Source organism: Balaenoptera physalus (assembly GCF_965194825.1).
Source record: "Balaenoptera physalus genome assembly, chromosome: X".
NCBI lineage: Eukaryota > Metazoa > Chordata > Mammalia > Artiodactyla > Balaenopteridae > Balaenoptera > Balaenoptera physalus.
Window position 1 is genome coordinate 101,661,577 of NC_138903.1, and position 24,615 is coordinate 101,686,191.

The following is a 24,615-nucleotide window of genomic DNA, read 5'->3' on the forward strand; positions in this document are numbered from 1 at the left end:
AAAAAGTAGGATGGTGGAGGTGGGAGAGAGGCTGAACAAGGAGAACAGAAGGTACCAAAGATATGTGCTTGTCTGCTTCCTAAATTTGATTAGGTCCATCTCCAGATCTTCTGGTTCCCCCTTTATTTTTCTTTTTCTGCAGATTCCTCATTCTATACTTCATTTCCTAATCACTGTTCTTTAATTCCTAATCCAGACAGGGTCGATCTAGCAGATTGGAAGATAAAGAATCAGTGTGAAACTTCTGGGCACAAATAGAGGAAGTATACAGGAAGAAAGCCAAGTTATAAACAGGAAAGTGTGAAGTATAGGCAAACATGTATTACGGCTTTTTTCCCCATTAGAGTGCTTCAATCTCAGTTTGTTTTCTCACCCCAAGTAACATTCACAATCAAAATTATATTAGACAATCTTTAGAGTAGAAAAAACTGGGAGACAGTCCAGAGAAAGAACATTAAATTAAAATACATCTGGGAAGACTGAGTTATAAACCCTGCACATTACACAACATAAACTAAATTAAACAGAAAGGAAATTGGCAGCGGAACTTCCAAAAGAAGGAACTGAGCATCCTAGAAATCTTGAGGTTTTATTTAAAGTTTCATAAATTTACCATTTCCATTTTAAAATGTTTCCAAAATTATCAACCTTTTACAGCTTAAAGATTTCTTATCCTACCGTCCTAGAATATATGATAGACATTTTTATATACATGTCATGACCTGAAAAATTCCAATAAAAATAGAGATCTTGTTACTAATGTCTTTTCTACCCTTGTTAAAATACTGCACATACTATATTATTCTTGGAAGGCACAGATCATGACCATAATTAAGGAAATGTTCTTCAGAACCCAGTCCTCTTGGACATTGTTTATTAGTGTGTAGCCAGCTGTGCATGCAGCTCCATGTCATAATGTTGGCTTATTTGCTCTCTTTGTTCATTATTTTTTTCTCCTCTAGGGGATTTACAAAAAAACAAAGAAATTCGAGAAAAAGAAAACACTTGATTTATCTTGGGACTAATATAACAAACCCTTGGCTTCTAAGGAAAAAGGAACATTTTATCTAATTAACCCTTGCAAATCTTTCAAAGTTAAGGGTCAATCTGTGGGTTGATTTTCTCATTTGACTGAGAAATTAAATGGCTCAAGTCACTTCATAAAGCATATCAATGAGTAGGTACACAAATCCTTTGAGAACAGGTCTTCCCTAGAGTTTTAATCCAAGTTTGTTCAGATATAACAACTGCCCATGTATAGCCCAGGAAACAATTGATTGATTCCTTCCTAGTTATCTTTAGGTCAAAGGACATATTTTGCTTTCTGCATGCCTACTTGGAACTTGTATACATCACTCCAGTTTACTCCCTGTGATCCAAATAGGAATACGGAATAAAATAGAGGAAAAAAGCTTTATAAAAAAGAAGAAAAAATCAACTGAAATTACAACAGAAAATTGTACACTTTAGGTAACTCAAATTCAATATATGTAGAACTTAACTGCCCTATTCCAAATCTGCTTCTCCTACTACCTTCCTTATATTGGTATTGGCATCACCATTAATATGATTCAAGTCAGAAAGCCTAGAATATTCCTGACTTCCCCCTCCAATGCCAACATGTAGCCACTCATCAACTTCTGTTGATTTTGCCCCTAAAATATCTCTCATATCAGTCCCTTCCTCTCTTACGCACTGCCACTGACCTAGTCTGTGCCCTCATCATTTCTCACAAAAACCTGTCTGTCAGACTTCTTGCCAATCTTCCCTCTTATTCTGCCACACTGCCATCCACATGTCTCTCTAAAAGCCCAATATGAATATTCCTTTTCTTAGAAACCTTCCTTAGCATCATTACTTACAGAATCATGGCTAAATTCCTTAGCATGGAGTTCAGGGTTTTTCATAACCTAACCTAGTCTACCTTTCCAACCTTATCTCCCAGTCACTTGTTTCTATGCATCGTATATGCCAGCACTCAGGATTTTTTTCTCCCAGTTGAACCATATAATTTCAGGCCTCTATTTTCGTTTTTGTTTTTTGTTTTTTCCCCTCATGCTTTTTCTCTCAGCCTGGGATGTCCTCACCACTTTCAACCACTAATAAGCCCTAACTCATCTTGAAAGATCCAACCCTCAAATATCACCTTTGCTCCACAGCTTTCCTTTATTTCCTCCACAACCACCATCCTCACTCTAGGCACACAGAAAAGATTGCTCCCTCGTGTATGTTTCTATAAGCAATTTTCTTACAGTTCTTACCAATTTATATCATATGTGGATTATCTGTGTATACCAGTCATGGCTTATTTCCTGTTTCTCACAACCCTGCTAGGTATATGTCACCATGGTCTATACCAAATGACCCTGTTCACCCTCAAGCTATGGCTGATTAGACCAAAGAGGAAATAGTGCTTTACAATGGACAGATCTGGTGGTCACCACATTAACCTAGTGGTCAAGCTTGACCTCAACAGTAACGGAATGGCTTGACATGATATGTATCCTAATGTGATGCTGTGGGAATTATACACACTCTCATGTTATCTTCTTGCTAGATGTGTTTCACCTGAAATTCATCATAAGGAAAACTTCAAATAAATCCAGAATGTGTGACATTCTGCAACATCTAGCTTGGACTCTTCAAAAGACTTAATGAAATGAAAAAGAGGTAATGGGAGCCTCACATCTACTCTGAATCTTTAGAGCTATGAGCCAGACCCCTTAGAATTCAAGCCAGATAATAACTCCCTCCCTTGAATCCATCAAAGACTCAAATCCTCTCAGAAGTGCAATGGACCTACACCTGCTTGTCACCATCCACTAAGGGAAAGCCAGGATTTCTTATAACTATCAACCAGCTTAATCCACACATCTGTCATCTTTGTATGAATATAAGTTCATTCAGCTGTCTATTCTCCTTCTAACAATTCTTTTCCCCTGACTGAATCTACCACTGGTCTCTTTAATCTCTTACCTCTCCTTTTAAACCTCCAAAATATTTTAACAAACTGTGCTACAATTTAAGCTCCTTCACTGACTGCAATTTCCTTCTCTAACCTTAATTTAAACAGGTTTATCTCTGGATAATACTCCTCTTGCTATACAGCCAGGTAGAGGCTGTTATTTCTCCCACATTCAATTTAGCTCTGGGTAAGTGATGGGACCAGTGTTCTCTTCATTTCATATTACTTTTAGAGCCTCACACATCTAGTTGCCTGTGAAAATGCATCTAGCTCTAACCACACCTTCTTTGGTTGTGGAACTACCAATTCCTGCTAATATTCCTCCATTCAATGAAGATTTGACTTATGGTTAGTTCAGAACACTTTTCCACTTCAAGTCCTGACATTTTAGGGTATTTCAAATCTATGTTAATGACATATCCATCATTCTGAACTTTCAGTACCTTAATCTCTACCTCCCATGACTTCTACCCCATTTCAGCCATATACTTCCATGGCAACACTCTGGACCTTGTAGTCACCCAGAGCTAATTACTTCTGAAATAAATTTGGTCACTATACCATTTGAGAATATTTTCAGGATTCTCACCCTACCAATATCAAGACATCAATTCTTCAACTACCATCTCACAGACCCATCTGCTTAATCCATATAAACCTTCTTTTGTCTTTGCTTTACTTCCCTATCAAATTTAGATTTCATGTTCTATCACTTCAACCTTCTGTTGTCAGTATCCTCAACTCCCATGTTTTGTGGCCTTACACTTGCTTGGTGTATATAAAAGTGATTTTAATCAGATATGTTAATTGTGCTGTCAAAATTTTCTCTATTCTTAACTCATTTTTGAGGGGTCTTCTTAATGAATTAAACACTAAGAAAGATATATTAAAATATCTACGATGGTAGATTTGTTAATTTTTAAAGTTTCTAGCTAGCAATTTTGCTTTATATATATTAAGGCTAAGATACTGGGTACACACAAATTTGGACTTATTATACCTTCATGATGAGTTGAGACTTTTATAATGTGTTAGCTGTTGCTAGGACTGTGTCATACTTACTGTCTATTTTGCCTCAGTATAATACATAAGCTCTTTATTGTTAAAAGTTACCTGCTAACTTTACCATGATTTTATGACCTCAGTGTTCAACCTCAGTGTATCTTTTTTTTGGGGGGGGGGTGGCATGCCGTGCAGACTGTGGGATCTTAGTTCACCGACCAGAGATTGAACCCGGGCCCTCAGCACTGAAAGCTCAGAGTCCTAACCATTGGACCACTGGGGAATTCCCTCTCAGTGTATCTTACAGACAGCATATAATTGTCTATCTTTTGTCTTTTATATATTGATTCAATCTGACAATCTGTGTCTTTAACTGGAAATTTAGCTTCATTTACATTTATTGTCTAAAATTATTTTCTACTTTTTGTCTTGCTTTTCTCCATATTTTATCTTTTAAAATAACAGTATTATTGAGATATAATCACACATGATAAAATCCACCCTTTTAAAGTGTACAGTTTAATAGATTTTAGTATAGATACAAAGTTGTGCAGCCATCAATACTATGAATTTTAGAATATTTTCATCACCACAAAAGGAAACCCCCACATGTATTAGTATGTACACCCAACCCCCTTTTCACCCTGTCAGTCCTATGAAACCACTAACCTATGTTCCATAGGTTTGTCTATCCTGGACATTTCATGTAATTGGAATCATATAACATATGGTCTTTAGTGACTGCCTTCCTGGCATTTTTTCAAGGTTTATCCATGCTGCGGCCTGTATCAGTTCATCATTCCTTTTCACTGCCTAATAACATTACATTGTATGAATATACAACTTTTTGCTTATTCATTCATCATTTAATAGGCATCTGGGTTGTTTCTGCTTTTTGGTTATTATAATTAATGCTACTATAAACATCCATGTACAAGGTTTTGTTGTGGACATGTTTTCATTTCTCTTGGGCATATACTTAGGAATAGAATTGCTGGGTAATATAGTAATTCTATGTTTAGCCATTTGAGGAACTGTCAGACTATTTTCCAAAACATCTGCACTATTTTACGTTCCCGTCAGCAATATACGATGGTTCCAATTTCTCCACACCTGCACCAACACATGTCATTATCTGTCCTTTTGATTATAGCTAACCTAGTGGGTGTGAAGTGGTATCTTATTATGGTTTTGTATTTATAAATGTAAATGCAATGTTTTCTATATATCTTATGTCTTTTTGGTTCCTCTATTCCTCAATTACTGTCTTCTTTTCTCTTAAATAGATATTTTGTAGTATACCATTTCATTCCCTTGTTTCTTTTAATCTCTTTTTAGTTATTTTCTTAGTGGTTGTCATGAGAGTTACAATTAATATCTAACATTAAACCAATATAGTTCAGGTTAGTACCAACGTAATTTCAGTGGTATTCAAAAACTTTGCTCCAATATTTCTCTGCCCCTCCCCCATCCTTTGTTCTATCATTGTCATACAAATTACATCTTTATACATTATAAGCGCATGAGTGCAGTTTTCTAATTACTGTTTTACACAGAAGTCTTTTACGTCAGATAGAAGAAAAGAGTTACAAACAAAATTGCATTTACACTGACTTCTATATTTATCTATGTAGTTACCTTTAGGGTGCTCTTTATCTCATGTGGATTCAAGCTCTTATCTAGTGTCCTTTCATTTCAGGTTTTAGTATTTCTTGTAGGGCAGGTCAGCTAGTGACAAATTCTATGTTTTTAATCTCAGAGTATCTTAATTTCTCCTTCACTTTGGAAGAATAATTTTGCTAGTTATAGAATTTTTAATTGAATCTTTCTTTTATATATTTATTTATTTATATTTTTTATTTTTGGCTGCATTGGGTCTTTGTTGCTGCGCGCGGGATTTCTTTAGTTGTGGTAAGCGGGGGCTACTCTTCGTTGTGGTGCGCGGGCTTCTCATTGCGGTGGCTTCTCTTGTTGCAGAGCATGGGCTCAGGGTGCGCGGGCTTCAGTAGTTGTGGCACGCGGGCTCAGTAGTTGTGGCTTGCGGGCTCTAGAGCGCAGGCTCAGTAGTTGTGGCACACGGGCTTAGTTGCTCCGTGGCATGTGGGATCTTCCCAGACCAGGGCTTGAACCCATGTCGCCTGCATTGGCAGGCGGATTCTTAACCACTGCGCCACCAGGGAAGTCCCTGAATCTTTCTTTTAGCACTTCATCATCTCACTGCCTTCTGGCTTCCACTCTTTCTGATGAGAAATCAGCTGTGAATCTTATTAAGCATCCCTTGTACATAATCAGTCATTTTTTTCTTGCTGTTTTCTTTTTTATGGTCTGACTTTATATAAACTATTTAATAAAATGAACAATTAAAAAATGAAGCATATGATTCATTCCTTTATAGTTGTCTTTTAGTAAAACAGGCATGTGATATGCTCTCTGGACCTAGAACCATACAGATACTCCTTGGGACCACAAAAGAAGAAATCCTAAAATGCGACTGTGGTCCTTGCTCATAGAATTGCCTGTGTCACTAATAGAAGGCTGGAGAACCAGGATTCCCTTCAGGTCTCCAGGGCAACAGGCCAGGTGACCAAGCAACTCCTAGGCCTAGGCTCATTGTTGGAGGTGTAAATGTTGCTATGACTACTGAAACCTTGGTGACTGAACTAAACAAAAAGTAGAGCCTGCTCAGTCTCCTAAGACTACATCAAGCAAGTCTGTAGACATGTCTGTGGAAAAGATGGTAAAAGTAGAAGAGGTATGCAGAGTTGGAAAGGGGCTGGGTTGGATGTGTTTCCCGGGATGAGGTTTCCAGATCAATTTACCAGAAATGGACAGTTTCCTGAGAGAGGTCCTTGAAGTAACAGAAGGGTAGTAGCAGGAGTGGGAGATTACATCTGGCACATAGTAGGTATTCAAATTTTGTTGCATACTAACCCCTGCATGTTTCCTTTGATCCATTCTGAAAGGAGTAGGACTTTCTCCCCACCTCGCCTAGGAAATTGGCTACTCCCTGTCTCTAAAGAGAAAGATCTATGTGTCTCCCACTGTGTTAGGGTACTGACTGAGGTACTGGAGATCAAGGCAGATCAACAGAACTCCCTTTTCTTGCAGGTTTTCAAAGGGCCCTGGGACTTAAGAAGATGGTGGACAGGTAATCTCTGTTTCTATCCCTTCCCTTAGCCTTCAGCTTGACCTTTTCACCCTCCTGTCCTCCTGAAGTCACCTCTGAGATCTGCTCCATCTTGTTAGGGGCTCCTCAAGAATGCAAACAGGTATGGAGGGAGCAAGAAGCAGTCCTTGTTCTCACAAGCAGAGATCAGCCTCCTAGTGCCCCTTTTGCTGTTTTCAGGTTTCCCTCATTGTCTTTTGACAGTTTGACCATGATTTGTCTTGGAGTAGATCTCTTTGAGTTTATCCTACTTAGAGTTTGTTAAGCTTCTTGGATGTGTAGATCAATGTTTTGTCAAATTTGGGAAGTTTTATGTGTAAGTAAGTGTGTTTGATGGTGTCCCACAGGTTTCTATTCATTTTTTTTTTCTTTTCCTCACACTGGACAATCTCAATTGTCCAATCTTCAAGAATGCTGATTATTTCTTCTGCTAGCTCAAATCTGCTTTTGAGCCTGACCCTAATGAAATGCACTTTCCAACTGTGAAATTTCTATTTGGTTCTGCCTTATAAATTCTATCTCTTTATTGATATTCTCTATTTGGTGAACATCATTCTCATACTTCAACTCTTGAGACATGGTTTCCTTTAATTCTTTGAACATATTTATAATTGCTTATTTATATTCATTGAGTAGTACATCAAAATTCAGGGTTTCCTCAGGGATAATTTCTATTGACTACATTCTTTATGTATATGCACCATACTTTCCTGTTTGTGCGTCTTCTAATTTTTTGTTATTGAAAATTGGATGTTTTAAATAATATAATGTGACAACTCTGGAAATCAGATCTTCCTTCCCCAGGGTTTGTTGTGGTTGATTATTGTTTGGTGACTTCCCTAACTAACTCTAACTAATTCTTTAGAGTCTATATTCTTTGGCTTTTGTGGCCATTGAAGTCTCTGTTCAGATAGCTGAATGGTTAGCTAATGATTGAACATAGATTACCTCCATCACCTCAAACTAGTAAGCTTCCCACCCTTTGCTGAGGTGCTGTTTGTTGAAAAATGCCTTCAATACTGGCAGTTTACAACCCCGCCTTAGCCTTTATTTCCTGTTTTTTACAGAGCATCAAGGTCAGTCAGATAAGAGATTAGGGTCTTCTCAGTCCTTTCTTGGGTATTTGCTCACATGTGCACATGTTCATGGCCACCTAGATCCTCAGGGATATGTCAGAACTTTTCAAAGATCCCTATGGACATTTCATTCCCCAGATTTTTAAGGTTTTTGGCCTGCTGTCTGTTTGCCCCAACTATTAATGGTCCTCTCAGGAGACTGTGATATTAAACAATTGCCTCTAATTTTTTTTTAATGAAAAATGTCCTAAGGATAAGGTTTCCCTCATCGAGCAAGCCAAGAGTCGGGTCAAACAAAAGCCAGTCCTGATAATGAGGATTTCCCAGGGAACTGCCAAAAAGGTCAAATGCTGACATTTCTCTGGGTATGAGGCTCTTTGGGGAGCTCGAAATCCAATCTTCCCCCTTCTGTGTCTGCTAGGCTACAGTTATTCACAGCTACACATGGTTCTGAGACTGTTGGTTTTTAAGGCTACCCCAGAACTCAGGAAAGGAGGATGGGAATAGGGCAAGTCAAAACTTCATAATGCTGTTTTACTGAGATTCAGCTGTTTTTAAAAAAATAAATGCTCCTTGGATTTTTACAAGCCTTTGGTAAATTTTCAGAGTTGTGGAAAAGTTAATTTTGGCAGTTTCTGCTGTATTCTTATTTCTTCTGTGAAGGAATGGATTTTCAGAGGTCCTCACTCCACCAGTGTGGAAGTGCTTCTCTCATCATCCTTCCATTGTGATTGACTTTCTTTCTCATACAATTTCCTCCTCTTATTTTAGAATATTTTTCTTTAATCTTTTAGCTTTTACTCTAGGCATTTTCTCATGCATGCTTAAAGTCTAAAGTTAAAAAAAAAACTTACCTTCCCCTGAAAAGACAAGCATCATAGAACATTAACTCAAATCACACCTCCCTCTCAAGGTATGTTAAGTGTGGTCTGGTATTTTAATTTTATCCTATATAGTCTTTAAATTAGCCATTGTTGTTATCATTTAATAGAGTCAATGTTAGTTTTGATTTACCCATACATTTACCTTTACTCTTATTTATCATTTGTTCTTGAATCTCAGATGATCTTGGGTCATTTTCCTTCTGCCAAAAGTGCTTCCTTTAAAATTGTCATTAATGTGATTCTATGGGTGGTAAACAATCTTAGTTGTTACACGTCTATAAATATTATTTTGTTCTAGTTTTTAGAAAACGGTCTCATTGACTATACAAATCTAGGTTGATAATGATTTTCTATCAGATACTCAGGATATTATTCTACTGTCTTCTAGCTTTCATTGTTATTTTAGAGAAATAAGCAATCAGCATAGTCACTGATGCTTTGTAGCTCTTTTCACTCTAGGTGCTTCATCTTTTGCTTTTCCTCTGGTATTCTGTATTTTACCACAAGATTTGTAAGAGTGGATCTCTATTTACTTTGCTTGAGATTTATTGGGCTCTTTAATCTAAGAATTGTTGTCTTTTATCCATTTTGGAAAATTTCAGGTTTCATCTACTCAAATGTTCCCTCTCACCCATTTTCTTTCACCACTCCTTTTGGAAATCCCATTACATAGAGCTTAGATCTTCCCCCTTTTATCTTCCATGTCTAAATTTCTCTTTTTCTCACTATGATGAATTCCAGGTAATTTCTTTTTCATTCTCTCTTCACCTACTTCCAATATGCTCAAAATCTGTTCACTGAGTTTTTAAATTCAGTGATAACTTTATTTCTAGATCATTTTGATAGTTTTTGAAAAATCTGCTTGGCCCTTTTTCTAGTCTTTGGTACTTTACTCATACTGTCAATTTCCATTTTTAATTTCTTCAAACATTTTCAAAAATCTTATTTTATATTCCATGTCCAAAAATTCCAATATCTAAAGTCTTTTCATGTCTTAGTCTGTTTTCTATTATCTCTGCTGAACCCTTGTTTTCTTGCAGGTTGTTTTTGAAATCTGATTGTGAGCTCATATTCTATAGAACCCTATCTGTGGGAACTTGAGATTGAAGGCACACTCCTCTAGAAGAGATACTCTTTTGCTTTGTTCAGTTACCCGGAAACACCACCAATCAGAGTATAATTTATGAAGGCACACTCCTCTAGAAGAGATACTCTTTTGCTTTGTTCAGTTACCCGGAAACACCACCAATCAGAGTATAATTTAATTAAATTCCATGCTTGAGGTTTTGGGAATATACACAAAAAAATGTGCAATAAGTCACAAGCCCATGCTAGAGATGATTAATTTGAGGTTATTAATACTTATGGGAGTTTTTTTTTTTTTTCTTTTCCACTCAATGTCAAAGTCAAGCCAGGCAAGATTCCTTTTCCTTTTTTGTACATCAAACAGCCCTTTGAAGACTAAGCCTCATACCACATTCTCCTCTTGTTGGCTTTTGGAATGCCAACTTTGAAAAATGTCAAATTTTACCTCCTATCCTCAAGTCCCATGCAACTGTCAAAACAAAAGTTTTGTCAGAAACCATCAGGCTGATCTGCACTTATGGATGCCTTATTATCAACTCAGCAATGTCTTCAGCAATATATATTTTATTTTATTTTTTGTAGTATGATCCCTTTATAACTTTATTTTGGAGGATGGTTACTTTACCACTTTTTGTTATATATATATATATATATATATATATATATATATTTAATCCAGCACTTTTAAGGAGGTGGATGGTTCTCATGTTATTTCACTTATAATAACATAGGAAACAGATATCTTAAAGTACTGTTCTAAACATCTAAATATCATTAAAAATTTTGAATTGCACTGATACCAATATTCCAGACAAAATTTTGATTGTTCTATTTTTGCTTAAAATTTTTTTCATAAATAATTGAAATGAATTAAGCTAAGCAAAAGTAGCCTTTCATGGCATGTCTAAAATACGTGGAAAGTACTTACAAGAACCCTAAAACACTTTAGAAAACACCTACTTACCATTATCTAGATGATTTTAAATCAATCATATCTGTATACCAAGCATTCCTCCACATTTTCATCATAACCAGGAGCCTAGAAACATGCAGGTAAATAGACGGAAAGAAGTGAATGAGAATTACAAAGTATTTTGGTCTAATTTGTCAGTCTGTCTGAGTATGTTGAAGACTTGGCAAAAACCAAGCTGGTCCAAAATAGGGCTCATTACTAATATCATTGTTACCAAAAATTGTACCTTCAGTGTTTTCAGGATCCTGAGCAATGTACAGAGAGACTAGCAGGCAGCTTCCTGTGGCAGTTTATAGAGCAAATTTAATGTCTTTTTATTGGTCTTACCAGGTAGGCAAGTCAGGGAAAACCTTATTCTTAATGTATCTTATTCCTGAAAAAGTTATTTATAAAACTGCTTATGATCATTTTATTTGTGATTAAGAAATGTGCCTAGATTCTTGTTACTCAAAGTCTGTTCCATGGACCATCAGCAACAACCTCACATAAAAGCTTGTTATAAATGCAAAATCTCTGGCTCTTCCACAGACCAACTTAATCAGAATCTTCATTTTAACAAGATTCCCAGGTAATTTTTATGCACATTAAAGTTTGAGAAGCACTGGCCTAGATGATTCTGGTAGGTTCATAGCTGGTTGACAAACTATACTCATAGTGTTGATTGCTATCAATGGTTAATAAGGTCTCAACCAGAACACCACATTGATAAAATGCTGAACACCACAATGTATAAAGACTTAGATGAAGACATAAATGGTGTGCTTATAAAATTTGGAGGTGATAATTGTTAATGTGTAGATGGCAGAATCAAGACTCAAAAATATTTTGGAAAGGTCTGACAACTAACAAATAAAATATATTGAAAAGAAATGTAAAGGTTCAAAAACTAAATTGGACAAATACAGAAGAGGGGACTCTGGTTTAATACTAGTTCATATATAAAATACATAAGCAAGACTTCCAAAGATCCTGTCAATGATGGAAAACAAGCACAATTACTAGCTTTCTTCCCAAAATTAATTTTAGAGAAGTTATACAGGTAAACATAGACCCCCAAAAACTAATTTTAAAAATCCTTGAAAACGCCCTGTGAATGTGTGAAAGTGACCGAAGTCTGGTGCAAAAGTTAGTTGGAGGCAGCAGTGAGGGGAACAATTAGGAAAAGAAGAGACTTATGTTTTTAGTTTTATGGATCTTTGCTATCATTTCCTTCATTTCTTTTTCATTTATTTCTGATCTGTTTTTTTAAACATGTTTATTGTAGTATAATTGCTTTACAATGGTGTGTTAGTTTCTGCTTCATAGCAAAGTGAATCAGCTATGTATATACATATATACCCATATCTCCTCCCTCTTGTGTCTCCCTCCCACCCTCCCTATCCCACCTCTCTAGGTGGTCACAAAGCACCAAGCTGATCTCCCTGTGATATGCAGCTGCTTCCCACTAGCTATCGATTTTACATTTGGTAGTGTATATATGTCCATGCCACTCTCTCACATCGTCCCAGCTTACACTTCCCCCTCCCCGTGTACTCAACTCCATTCTCTACGTCTGCCTCTTTATTCCTATCCTGCCCCTATGTTCTTCAGAAACAGTTTTTTTTCTTTTAGATTCCATATATATGTGTCAGCATATGGTATTTGTTTTCCTCTTTCTGACTTACTTCACTCTATATGACAGACTCTAGGTCCATCCACCTCACTACAAATAACTCAATTTTGTTTCTTTTTATGGCTGAGTAATATTCCATTGTATATATGTGCCACATCTTCTTTATCCATTCATCTGTTGATGGATGCTTAGGTTGCTTCCATGTCCTGCCTATTGTAAATAGAGCTGCAATGAACATCGTGCTACGTGACTCTTTTTGAATTATGGTTTTCTCAGGGTATATGCCCAGTAGTGGGATTGCTGGTTCCTATGGTAGTTCTATTTTTAGTTTTTTAAGGAACCTCCATACTGTTCTCCATAGTGGCTGTATCAATTTACATTCCCACCAACAGTGCAAGAGGGTTCCCTTTTCTCCACACCCTCTCCAGCATTTATTGTTTGTAGATTTTCTTGATGATGGCCATTCTGACTGGTGTGAGGTGATAACTCATTGTAGTTTTGATTTGCATTTCTCTAATGGTTAGTGATGTTGAGCATCCTTTCATGTGTTTGTTGGCAATCTGTGTATCTTCTTTAGATAAATGTCTATTTAGGTCTTCTGCCCATTTTTGGATTGGGTTGTTTGTTTTTTTGATATTGAGCTGCATGAGCTGCTTGTAAATTTTGGAGATTAATCCTTTGTCAGTTGCTTCATTTGCAAATATTTTCTCCCATTCTGAGGGTTGTCTTTCCATCTTATTTATGGTTTCCTTTGCTGTGCAAAAGCTTTTAAGTTTCACTAGGTGCCATTTGTTTATTTTTGTTTTTATTTCCATTTCTCCAGGAGGTGGGTCAAAAAGGATCTTGCTGTGATTTATGTCATAGAGTGCTCTGCCTATGTTTTCCTCTAAGAGTTTATAGTGTCTGGCCTTACATTTAGGTCTTTAATCCATTTGGAATTTATTTCTGTGTATGGTGTTAAGGAGTGTTCTAATTTCATTCTTTTACATGTAGCTGTCCAGTTTTCCCAGCACCACTTATTGAAGAGGCTGTCTTTTCTCCATCATATATTCTGGCCTCCTTTATCAAAAATAAGGTGATCATATGTGCGTGGGTATATCTCAGGGCTTTCTATCCTGTTCCATTGATCTATATTTCCTTTTTTGTGCCAGTACCATACTGTCTTGACTACTGTAGCTTTGTAATATAGTCTGAAGTCAGGGAGCCTGATTCCTTCATCTTCGTTTTTCTTCCTCAAGACTGCTTTGGCTATGAGGGGTCTTTTGTGTTTCCATACAAATTGTGAAATTTTTTGTTCTAGTTTTGTGAAAAATGCCATTGGTAGTTTGACAGGGATTGCACTGAATCCGTAGATTGCTTTGGGTAGTATAGTCATTTTCACAATGTTGATTCTTCCAACCCAAGAACATGGTATATCTCTCCATCTGTTTGTGTCATCTTTGATTTCTTTCATCACTGTCTTACAGTTTTCTGAGTACAGGTCTTTTACCTCCATATGTAGGTTTATTCCTAGGTATTTTATTCTTTTTGTTGCAATGGTGAATGAGATTGTTTCCTTAATTTCTCTTTCTGATCTTTCATTGTTAGTGTATAGGGATGCAAGCGATTTCTGTGCATTCATTTTGTATCCTGCAACTTTACCAAATTCATTAATTAACTCTAGTAGTTTTCTGGTAGCATCTTTAGGATTCCCCATGTATAGTATCATGTCATCTGCAAACAGTAACAGTTTTACTTCTTCTTCTCCGATTTGGATTCCTTTTATTTCTTTTTCTTCTCTGATTGCTGTGGCTAAAACTTCCAAAATTATGTTGAATAATAGTGCTGAGAGTGGGCAACCTTGTCTTATTCCTGATCTTAGTGGAAATGGTTTCAGTTTTTCACCATTGAGAATGATGTTGGCTGTGGGTTTGTCATATGTGGCCTTTATTATGTTGAGGTAAGTTCCCTCTATACCTACTTTCTGGTGGGTTTTTACCATCAATGGCTGTTGAATTTTGTCAAAATCTCTTTCTGCATCTGTTGAGATTATCATATGCTTTTATCCTCCAATTTGTTAATATGGTGTGTATCACACTGATTGATTTGCTTATATTGAAGAATCCTTGCATTCCTGGGATAACCCGCCCTTGATCATGGTGCATGATCCTTTGAATGTGCTGCATCTATGTTCATCAGTGATATTGGCCTGTGGTTTTCTTTTTTTGTGACATCGTTGTCTGGTTTTGGTATCAGGGTGATGGAGGCCTCATAGAATGAGTTAGGGAGTGTTCCTCCCTCTGCTATATTTTGGAAGAGTTTGAGAAGGATAGGTGTTAGCTCTCCTCTAAATGTTTGATAGAATTCGCCTGTGAAGCCATCTGGTCCTGGGCTTTTGTTTGTTGGAAGATTTTAAATCACAGTTTCAATTTCAGTGCTTGTGATTGGTCTGTTTATATTTTCTATTTCTTCCCAGTTCCGTCTCGGAAGGTTGTGCTTTTCTAAGAATTTGCCCATTTCTTCCAGTTCATCCATTTTATTGGCATATAGTTGCGTGTAGTAATCTCTCATGATCGTTTGTATTTCTGCAGTGTCAGTTGTTACTTCTCCTTTTTCATTTCTAATTCTATTGATTTGAGTCTTTTCCCTTTTTTTCTTGGAGTCTGGCTGATGGTTTATCAATTTTGTTTATCTTCTCAAAGAACCAGCTTTTAGTTTTATTGATCTTTGCTATCGTTTCCTTCATCTCTTTTTCATTTATTTCTGATCTGATCTTTATGATTTCTTTCCTTCTGCTAACTTTGGGGTTTTTTGTTCTTCTTTCTCTAATTGCTTTAGGTGTAGGGTTAGGTTGTTTGAGATGTTTCTTGTTTCCTGAGGTAGGATTGTACTGCTATAAAATTCCTTCTTAGAACTGCTCTTGCTGCATCCCATAGGTTTTGGACTGTCGTGTTTCCATTGTCATTTGTTTCTAGGTATTTTTTGATTTCATCTTTGATTTCTTCAGTGATCTCTTGGTTATTAAGTAGTGTATTGTTTAGCCTCCAAGTGTTTGTATTTTTTACAGATTTTTTTCCTGTAATTGATATCTAGTCTCATAGCATTGTGGTCAGAAAAGATACTTGATACGATTTCAATTTTCTTAAATTTACCAAGGCTTGATTTGTGACCCAAGATATGATCTGTCCTGGAGAATGTTCCATGAGCACTTGAGAAGAATGTGTATTTTGTTGTTTTTGGATGGAATGTCCTATAAATATCAATTAAGTCCATCTTGTTTAATGTACCATTTAAAGCTTGTGTTTCCTTATTTATTTTCATTTTGGATGATCTGTCCATTGGTGAAAGTGGGGTGTTAAAGTCCCCCACTATGACTGTGTTACTGTCGATTTCCCCTTTTATGGCTGTTAGTATTTGCCTTATGTATTGAGGTGCTCCTATGTTGGGTGCATAAATATTTACAATTGTTATATCTTCTTCTTGGATTGATCCCTTGATCATTATGTAGTGTCCTTCTTTGTCTCTTGTCTCTTTGTCTTTATTTTAAAGTCTATTTTGTCTGATATGAGAATTGCTACTCCAGCTTTCTTTTGATTTCCATTTGCATGGAATATCTTTTTCCATCCCCTCACTTTCAGTCTGTATGTGTCCCTAGGTCTGAAGTGGGTCTCTTGTAGACAGCATATATATGGGTCTTGTTTTTGTATCCATTCAGCCAGTCTGTGTCTTTTGGTGGGAGCATTGAATCCATTTACATTAAAGGTAATTATCAATATGTATGTTCCTATTACCATTTTGTTAATTGTTTTGGGTTTGTTATTGTAGGGCTTTTCCTTCTCTTGTGTTTCCTGCCTAGAAAAGTTCCTTTAGCATTTGTTGTAAAGCTGGTTTGGTGGTGCTGAATTCTCTTAGCTTTTGCTTGTCCGTAAAGGTTTTAATTTCTCCATCAAATCTGAATGAGATCCTTGCTGGGTAGAGCAATCTTTGTTGGCAGCTTTTCCCTTTCATCACTTTAACCATGTCCTGCGAATCCCTTCTGGCTTGCAGAGTTTCTGCTGAAAGATCAGCTGTTCACCTTATGGGGATTCCCTTGTATGTTATTTGTTGCTTTTCCCTTGCTGCTTTTAATATGTTTTCTTTGTATTTAATTTTTGATACTTTGATTAGTATGTGTCTTGGCGTGTTTCTCCTTGGATTTATCCTGAATGGGACTCTCTACGCTTCCTGGACTTGATTAACTATTTCCTTTCCCATATTAGGGAAGTTTTCAACTATAATCTCTTCAAAGATTTTCTCAGTCCCTTTCTTTTTCTCTTCTTCTTCTGGGACCCCTATAATTCGAATGTTGGTGCCTTTAATATTGTCCCAGTGGTCTCTGAGACTGTCCTCAATTCTTTTCATTGTTTTTTCTTTATTCTGCTCTGTAGTAGTTATTTCCACTATTTTATCTTCCAGGTCACTTATCTGTTCTTCTGCCTCAGTTATTCTGCTATTGATTCCTTCTAGACAATTTTTAATTTCATTTATTGTGTTGTTCATCATTTTTTTTTTTTTTGCTCTTTATTTCTTCTAGGTCCTTGTTAAATGTTTCTTGTATTCTCTCCATTCTATTTCCAAGATTTTGGATCATCTTTACTATCATTACTCTGAATTCTTTTTCAGGTAGACTGCCTATTTCCTCTTCATTTGTTTGGTCTGGTGGGTTTTTACCTTGCTCCTTCATCTGCTGTGTATTTCTCTGTCTTCTCATTTTCCTTCACTTACTGTGTTTGGGGTCTCCTTTTCACAGGCTGCAGGTTCGTAGTTCCCGTTGTTTTTGGTGTTTGCCCCCAGTGGGTAAGGTTGGTTCAGGGGGTTGTGTAAGCTTCCTGGTGGAGGGGACTGGTGCCTGTGTTCTGGTGGATGAGGCTGGATCTTGTCTTTCTGGTGGGCAGGACCACGTCTGGTGGTGTGTTTTGGGGTGTTTGTGTACTTAGTATGATTTTAGGCAGCCTCTCAGCTAATGGGTGGCGTTGTGTTCCTGTCTTGCTAGTTGTTTGTCATGAGTTGTCCAGCACTGGAGCTTTTTGGTCATTGAGTGGAGCTGGGTCTAAGTGTTGAGACGGAGACCTCTGGGAAAGCTCTCGCCAATTGATATTACATGGGGCCAGGAGGTCTCTGGTGGTCCAATGTCCTGAACTCGGCTCTCCCACTCAGAGGCTCAGGCCTGACACCCGGCCAGAGCACCAAGACCCTATCAGCCACACAGCTCAGAAGAAACGGGAGATAAAAAAGACAGAAAGAAAAAATAGTAAAATAAAATAATTAAAATAAAAAAGTAATAAAAAAAAAGAGAGCAACCAAACCAATAAACAAATCCACCAATGATAACAAGCGGTAAAATCTAAACTAAGATAACCATAAAAATCAGAAACTAGTCAGTCGCATACAGCAAACCCCAAGTCTACAGTTGCTCCCAAAGTCCACCACCTCAATTTTGGGATGATTCATTGTCTATTCAGTTATACCACAGATGCAGGGTACATCAAGTTGATTGTGGAGTTTTAATCCACTGCTTCTGAGGCTGCATGGAGAAATTTCCCGTTCTCTTCTTTGTTTGCACAGCTCCTGGGGTTCAGCTTTGGATTTGGCCCCGCCTCTGCATGTAGGTCACCCTCTGGCATCTTTTCTTCACCCAGACAGGAGGGGGTTAAAGGAGCAGCTGATTAGGGGACTCTGGCTCACTCAGGCCGGTGAGGAGGAAGGGGTACGGAATGCAGGGCAAGCCTGCGGTGGCAGAGGCCAGCATGACACTGCAACAGCCTGAGGCATTCCCTGTGTTTTCCCAGGGAAGTTGTCCCTGGATCACAGGACCCTGGCAGTGGTGGGCTGCACAGGCTCCCGGGAGGGGAGGTGTGGATAGTAACCAGTGCTTGCACACAGGATTCTTGGTGGCTGCAGCAGCAGTGTTAGCGTTTCATGCCCGCCTCTGATGTCCACGCTGATAGCCACGGCTCACGCCCATCTCTGCAGCCCGTTTAGGCGGTACTCTGAATCCCCTCTCCTCGCGCACCCCGAAACAGTGGTCTCTTGACTGTTAGGCGGTTCCAGACTTTTTCCCGGATTCCCTCCCGGTTAGCTGTGGCGCACTAGCCCCATTCAGGCTGTGTTCATGCAGTCAACCCCAGTCCTCTCCCTGGGATCTGACCTCTGACGTCCGATTGTCAGCTCCCAGCCCCCACCCAGACCAACGGGTGAGCAGACAAGCCTCTCGGGCTGGTGAGTGCTGGTCGGCACCGATCCTCTGTGCGGGTATCTCTCCGCTTTGCCCTCTGCACCCCTGTTCCTGTGCTCTCCTCCGTGGCTCCGAAGCTTCCCCCCGCCCACCCCCTGTCTCTGCCAGTGAAGGGGCTTCCTAGTGTGTGGAAACTTTTCCTCTTTCACAGCTCCCTCCCAGACGTGCAGGTCCCATCCCTATTCTTTTGTCTCTGTTTTTTTCTTTTTTCTTTTGCCCTACCCAGGTACATGGGGAGTTTCTTGCCTTTTGGGAAGTCAGAGGTCTTCTGCCAGCGTTCAGTAGGCGTTCTGTAGGAGTTGTTCCACATGTAGATGTGATTTTGATGTATGTGTGGGGAGGAAGGTGATCTCCACGTCTTATTCCTCCACCATCTTGAAGGTCCTCCTGTAATGAATCTTCAAACCACCTAGTCATTGGTAGAAAATTTTTCTACCACATTCTGCAAATGATAGAAAATTATTCTAAGCAAGTCCTCCACAGAACATTTGCACATTTAATTTATAGGAAAGGTTAATTGCATTGCTCTGTTAGCATGGCCTGCTTGAGTGCTGAATCCAGGGAGTATAAGTGAGTTTTAAGTACCCATTTTTACTTTTTAAAAAACTAATATTGTTTCAACAAATAGACCTATAGAACAAAATAGAGAGCTCAGAGATAGATACACATACATATGAGAATTTGAAATATGATAAAAGTGGCACCACAAATCAAAGGAAAAATTATGGATTATTTAGAAGGTGGTGTTGAGAAAACATATGCTCAATATGAAGAAAAATAAATGACTATTGCCATTGTGTTGCAATCTTAAAGTCTCTGCCTCTCAAGTATGTCCCTGTAATCAAAACAGATCTACTCTGACCAATAATCTTTCCTTTTCTACAGAAATTGTCTTTATAAAAACATAATAATAATAATATGTCCCCAATCACAACACATTTAAAAAGCATGTTAAATATAGGGCATTTAAAACATAACTACAGTACAAGGCCAAGTAATATTTCTGCTTTGGCACTACTATTTGCAATAAGCAAATCAGCCCCCTTACAATCTCACAACTTTTATTACAGCACCTGCAAACTCTATGTACTACCATTGGTTAATATTTTTGAATAGAGTATCTATTGTCAATTGCTTGTAGAGTGTATTATTTTAATGAAGAGAAGTGAACAAAATACTTCTTTGATGCCTTTCCAAGCTTCCAAATTAAAAAAAACAAACAAACATGTAGATGCATGCTCGATCATATATATCTAATCACAACTTAATCTTGTCATATGATGGATAATCTGTCGGATAGGTCAAGACAGGAGCTCACTCACATTTTTAATCAAATGACAAAAATTATTAGTAATTATTCCTTTTCTACTTATCATTACTGTGATTACATTTCCCTTGATCTCATTCAGTGACAGACACCAGTGCCTAATGGAGACTGGGAGCTATTTCTCCTAGGTTTATAAGCCCTATGTTTTACAGATTCCAGAATTCTCCCTATGAGAGAACTAATCATTCTACCAGTTACAGTTTATTTTATTAACTACTTTAAGTTTAAAGTTGAAATCCTTTAAAACTTTGTGCTAAAGTTTAAAAACGCTAGGAAGATCTGTCATAAGAATTATTTGAATCATTGGAAATTCCAATCTTTGGAAAACATTTTACTCTAAATTCTCAGACATAAGTTAGGCAGGATGGGATCAAAGTACCGTTTATCCCATTTCTTAAAGCCTTCTCTCTCCAAGATTACAATTCATCAATTTTCTAAATATCTCCTCAAAATTGTCCTCTCCTCCTCCCTCCTTTCTCTCCCCGTCTCTCAAAAATGCTCTTTAAAAAACACAAATGGCCTCCTTTTAACTATTACTTAACTCCCTATTTTCACGCAATTGAGGACTTAACTACGTAAGAATTTTACGTAATTTAACGAAAAACTTTTGACCTGTGAATATATAGATTGGAGCCATCTATGAACTATGCTATATGATCTAGATATAGTTCCCAGGATTTAATATTTCTTCACAGCCTTTATTGTAAAAACTATCTTGAAATTGTAATAGGTAAGAGTGACCCCATCTCTAAGTAACTTGATATAGTCTTAGCTTATTTTGATATATAATTCATTGACTGAACAAATACTAGGGAAATAATTTTTAACATCATGTATGAGAATGTGTAAAAAGGAGCTTAAACTAATGGGGGGGGCAGTTGACAAAGGGAGCCCTAAGAAATCCGGCACCTAAATGATGACTTGGGATTTGTCAAGTTCAGTGAGTAGGGAGGAGAGGTTCACAGAGTCATTTCATTTAGTTATCTGGGGATATTATTTAAATTGATTTATTCATAACTCAAGTTTGTATTGAGTTCCTACTAGCTGCCAGGCACTGTGTTACCAGCTAAAGACACAGTAATGAACAAGACATATTAAAGAGATCCCTGCTTTAATGAATCTTACAGTCTAATAGGGAAGTATTATTAACACATAAAATAAAATGTCACATTGAGAAGTACTATGAAAGAAATAAACAGGGTGTTATGTTATAAAATAATAAGGGAGAATTTTCTGAGGAGGAGACTTTCAAGCTGAATAATAAGAAGCAGCCATGGGGAAACTGCATTTCAGGCAGCATACAAAGGCCCTGATACACTCGTGAGATCAATAAACAGAAAGGAGACCCATGTGGCTGGAGCATGGGGAGTTGTAAGAGGAGAGGTAGTGGAGTTGATGTTGGAGAGGTAACCCAGGGTTTATTATAAGTGAGATGTTTTAAGTACGGGGATGACATGATAATTTATGGCTTTAATGCGTCACTTGAGTTTGCAACACGGAGTGTGAACTGGAGAAGCAAGTGTGGAAGCCAGTTAGGAGTCTACTGCAGCAGTCCAGACAAGGGATGATGGTGTGGTGGCTTGGGCTACAATCCTGGCAGTGGAGATGGAAAGCATGAGACAAAGTTGATATGTATTCTAAAAAGTAAAAGTGACAAGTCTTATTAATGACTTGAACATGAAAAATAAGGTTAAAAAAATTGAAGATGACTCCCTCTTTCCTGTCATAAGCAACTGAATCGATGATATTAACATTTATACTTCTATGGGTATGAATGTGTTTGAGGCCAGGGTGCAGAATAAATAGTTCTTTATTGATCATTCTAGGATTGAGACATCTGAGATACAGTTAAGTAGGCAATTGAATACATACATATGAAACTCTGTGGAAAGGGTTGAGCTAAAGATAAAAGTTATACATCTGTAGAACAGTAGTTCTCAACCCTGGCTACAAATGGGAATAACGTGGGAAGCTTTTAAAAATACTAAAGCCCAGGTTCCATCTCCAGAATTTCTGATTTAATTGGTCTGGAATGGGCATAAACATTTTTCAAAAGCTCTCTAGGTGATTCTTTATGCAGTTAGGGCTGAGAAGCATTGACATATAGATAGGAATGGATTAGCTCTCCAAAGGAGAAAGTGTAGACAGAAGGGAGGCACAGGAATGAGACGTAAGGAGCAAAGGTTTTCAAAATTGAGATTCATGAGCCATCTACATCATAACCTTTTGGGGTACTGGTTAAAGCTATAGATTCTTAGGCTTAATTCAGAGGTGTTAAAAAAGAACTTGGGAGAATGAAGTCCAAGAATCTGCATTTTAACAAGCTTTCAAAGCTATTTTAAAGTACACTAAAGTTTGAGAACCATTCATTTGGAAGTAGGGCTGGAGTAGCCAGGAGGATAGAAGGCAAACTGGAAGAATATAATGTTATAAAGAGGTGAGAGAGGACAATGTTTCAAGGAGGGAGGGGCCAACTATGATGAAAGCAGGTGAAAGATCAAAACAGATGGGAACAAAGAACTGACGTTATGTTGCAATATGGAAATCATGGTAATTTTGATAAGAGCAATCAACGACAGTGAAGAGATCAGGTAAGAAGCTAGAACAGGGTGGATTGAAGAATGAGTGAAAGGTGAGGAAGTGGAGACAGCATAGAGTACTCTTCTAAGAGATCTGGGTTTGTAGCCAAGCAGAAAAAAGGTCAGTTGCTGGGAGTATTATGGTTGTTTTCAAATGAAACTAGCATATGCTTTTATGTCGATGGTAATAATCAAGGTAGAGAGGCAGAAATAAAAAATGCACGAAGAATTATCAACCAAAAAAGTGAAGTACAAAAGAGGGTTTTTTATCCCAGAGAATATGTGGTCTTTGATAAGTAGAAAGACACATCTTCCACTGTAACAGTATTGAATAATCTAATAGGTGTAAGAGCAGCTAAGATTACAAGTGGAAAGATTATAGAGTCCCCAGTTGATGGTTTCTATTTTCAATGAAGTATAAAACAGACTAATCAACTGAGAGACTGTGGGAATAAATTTGAAGAAAGGATATAAATTACTTCTGGTTGGCTCACTGAGATAGCATTCCAGCTCAAAACTCAAGTGATCTGTAGGAACTGTATTAAACCCAATTTGTTGCTAAGGAAGATAATTAGTAACTCCTGGCTTAAAGCCATCTCTTCTGCTTTATGATGGGTATCTGGAATTTCAACTGAGCAATTGTTAGACTTTCAAATAGATGATACTCATTCATAAAGGAATTTCGGTACCTACCTACAGGTAACCCTGTCGCCAACCAATATAAGGTTTCCATCTGAATTAGGATATAATAATTTTCACAACAAAATCTTTATCTACATGTTTAATATCCAAATGGAGGAAACCTACTTTGCATGAGGTGCTGTGGTAGGCAATCTACACAATTCCCATTTCATCTACTCAACTCTATGCAGTAGCCACACAGACAAGAGAAGTTAGCACATACAAAGTTCCACAGCTACTAAAGGAACTGGGAATTAAAGGGTCTGTCCTGCAAAGCCTGTGCTCAATACATAACAGAGATTACTACACTTAAGGTTCAGTGAATGCAGTGTTGACTGATCTCCAAAGCCTAAGGAAACAACAATCTTGATATATTCATGTATTTTCTTATCTGGCAGGAGGCTCAGAGCTAAGTTTTGAATAAAACTGTAGTAACTGACTTGAGTCTGGATTTTCTATCTATAATTGTTCTACCATCCCATTCATTACTTGGCTCTTATTCTCTATTAACTGGATACATGAGAGTTTTTTATTGATTACTTTTATTGCAAATTGTCATATTATTTTTAAGAGTAGGCTGAGGTATAAATCAAATAGTAAGTGATAAACTCTGTCTTTATATTTCTAAGAGTCACAGAAGGCTTAGAAAACAGAACTCTTAAGGCACTCTATATAGAATACTGTGATTGTGAGCCCCTTCAAGGTATAGGTATCTGTCTTATTCACCAGTGCATACCTGGCACCTAGGACACAATGCTTAGCAAGTAATAGATACTCAGTATTTCCTGAGTGATTTAAAACTCAAGTGTTGAGACATGCCACGGTGCCTGTTATTATTTCAAATTTCTCATCAAATTTCTCCAATACAAGAAAAATAATTAAAATGCAAACATGTATATGGACTAATATTTTGTGTAGGCCTATACAGAAAAGATATATACATATGCCACAGAAAAAATATAGTCTAAACTACAAAAATAAGCAAGTGAAGGATTCATAACAATTAATTCC

The 24,615-nt window shown here is 37.5% G+C and overlaps 1 long non-coding RNA gene across 1 annotated transcript in view; it reads left to right on the forward strand.

Annotated features, from left to right (window-relative positions):
• Positions 1–976: 976 nt before the first annotated feature.
• Positions 977–24,615, forward strand: part of LOC309652106 — an 89,004-nt gene continuing 65,365 nt past the window's right edge. The window contains exons 1-2 of the long non-coding RNA XR_014258583.1: positions 977–6,719; positions 7,076–7,115. This is a non-coding gene — a long non-coding RNA (uncharacterized lncRNA). The remainder of the gene's footprint in view (positions 6,720–7,075; positions 7,116–24,615) is intronic.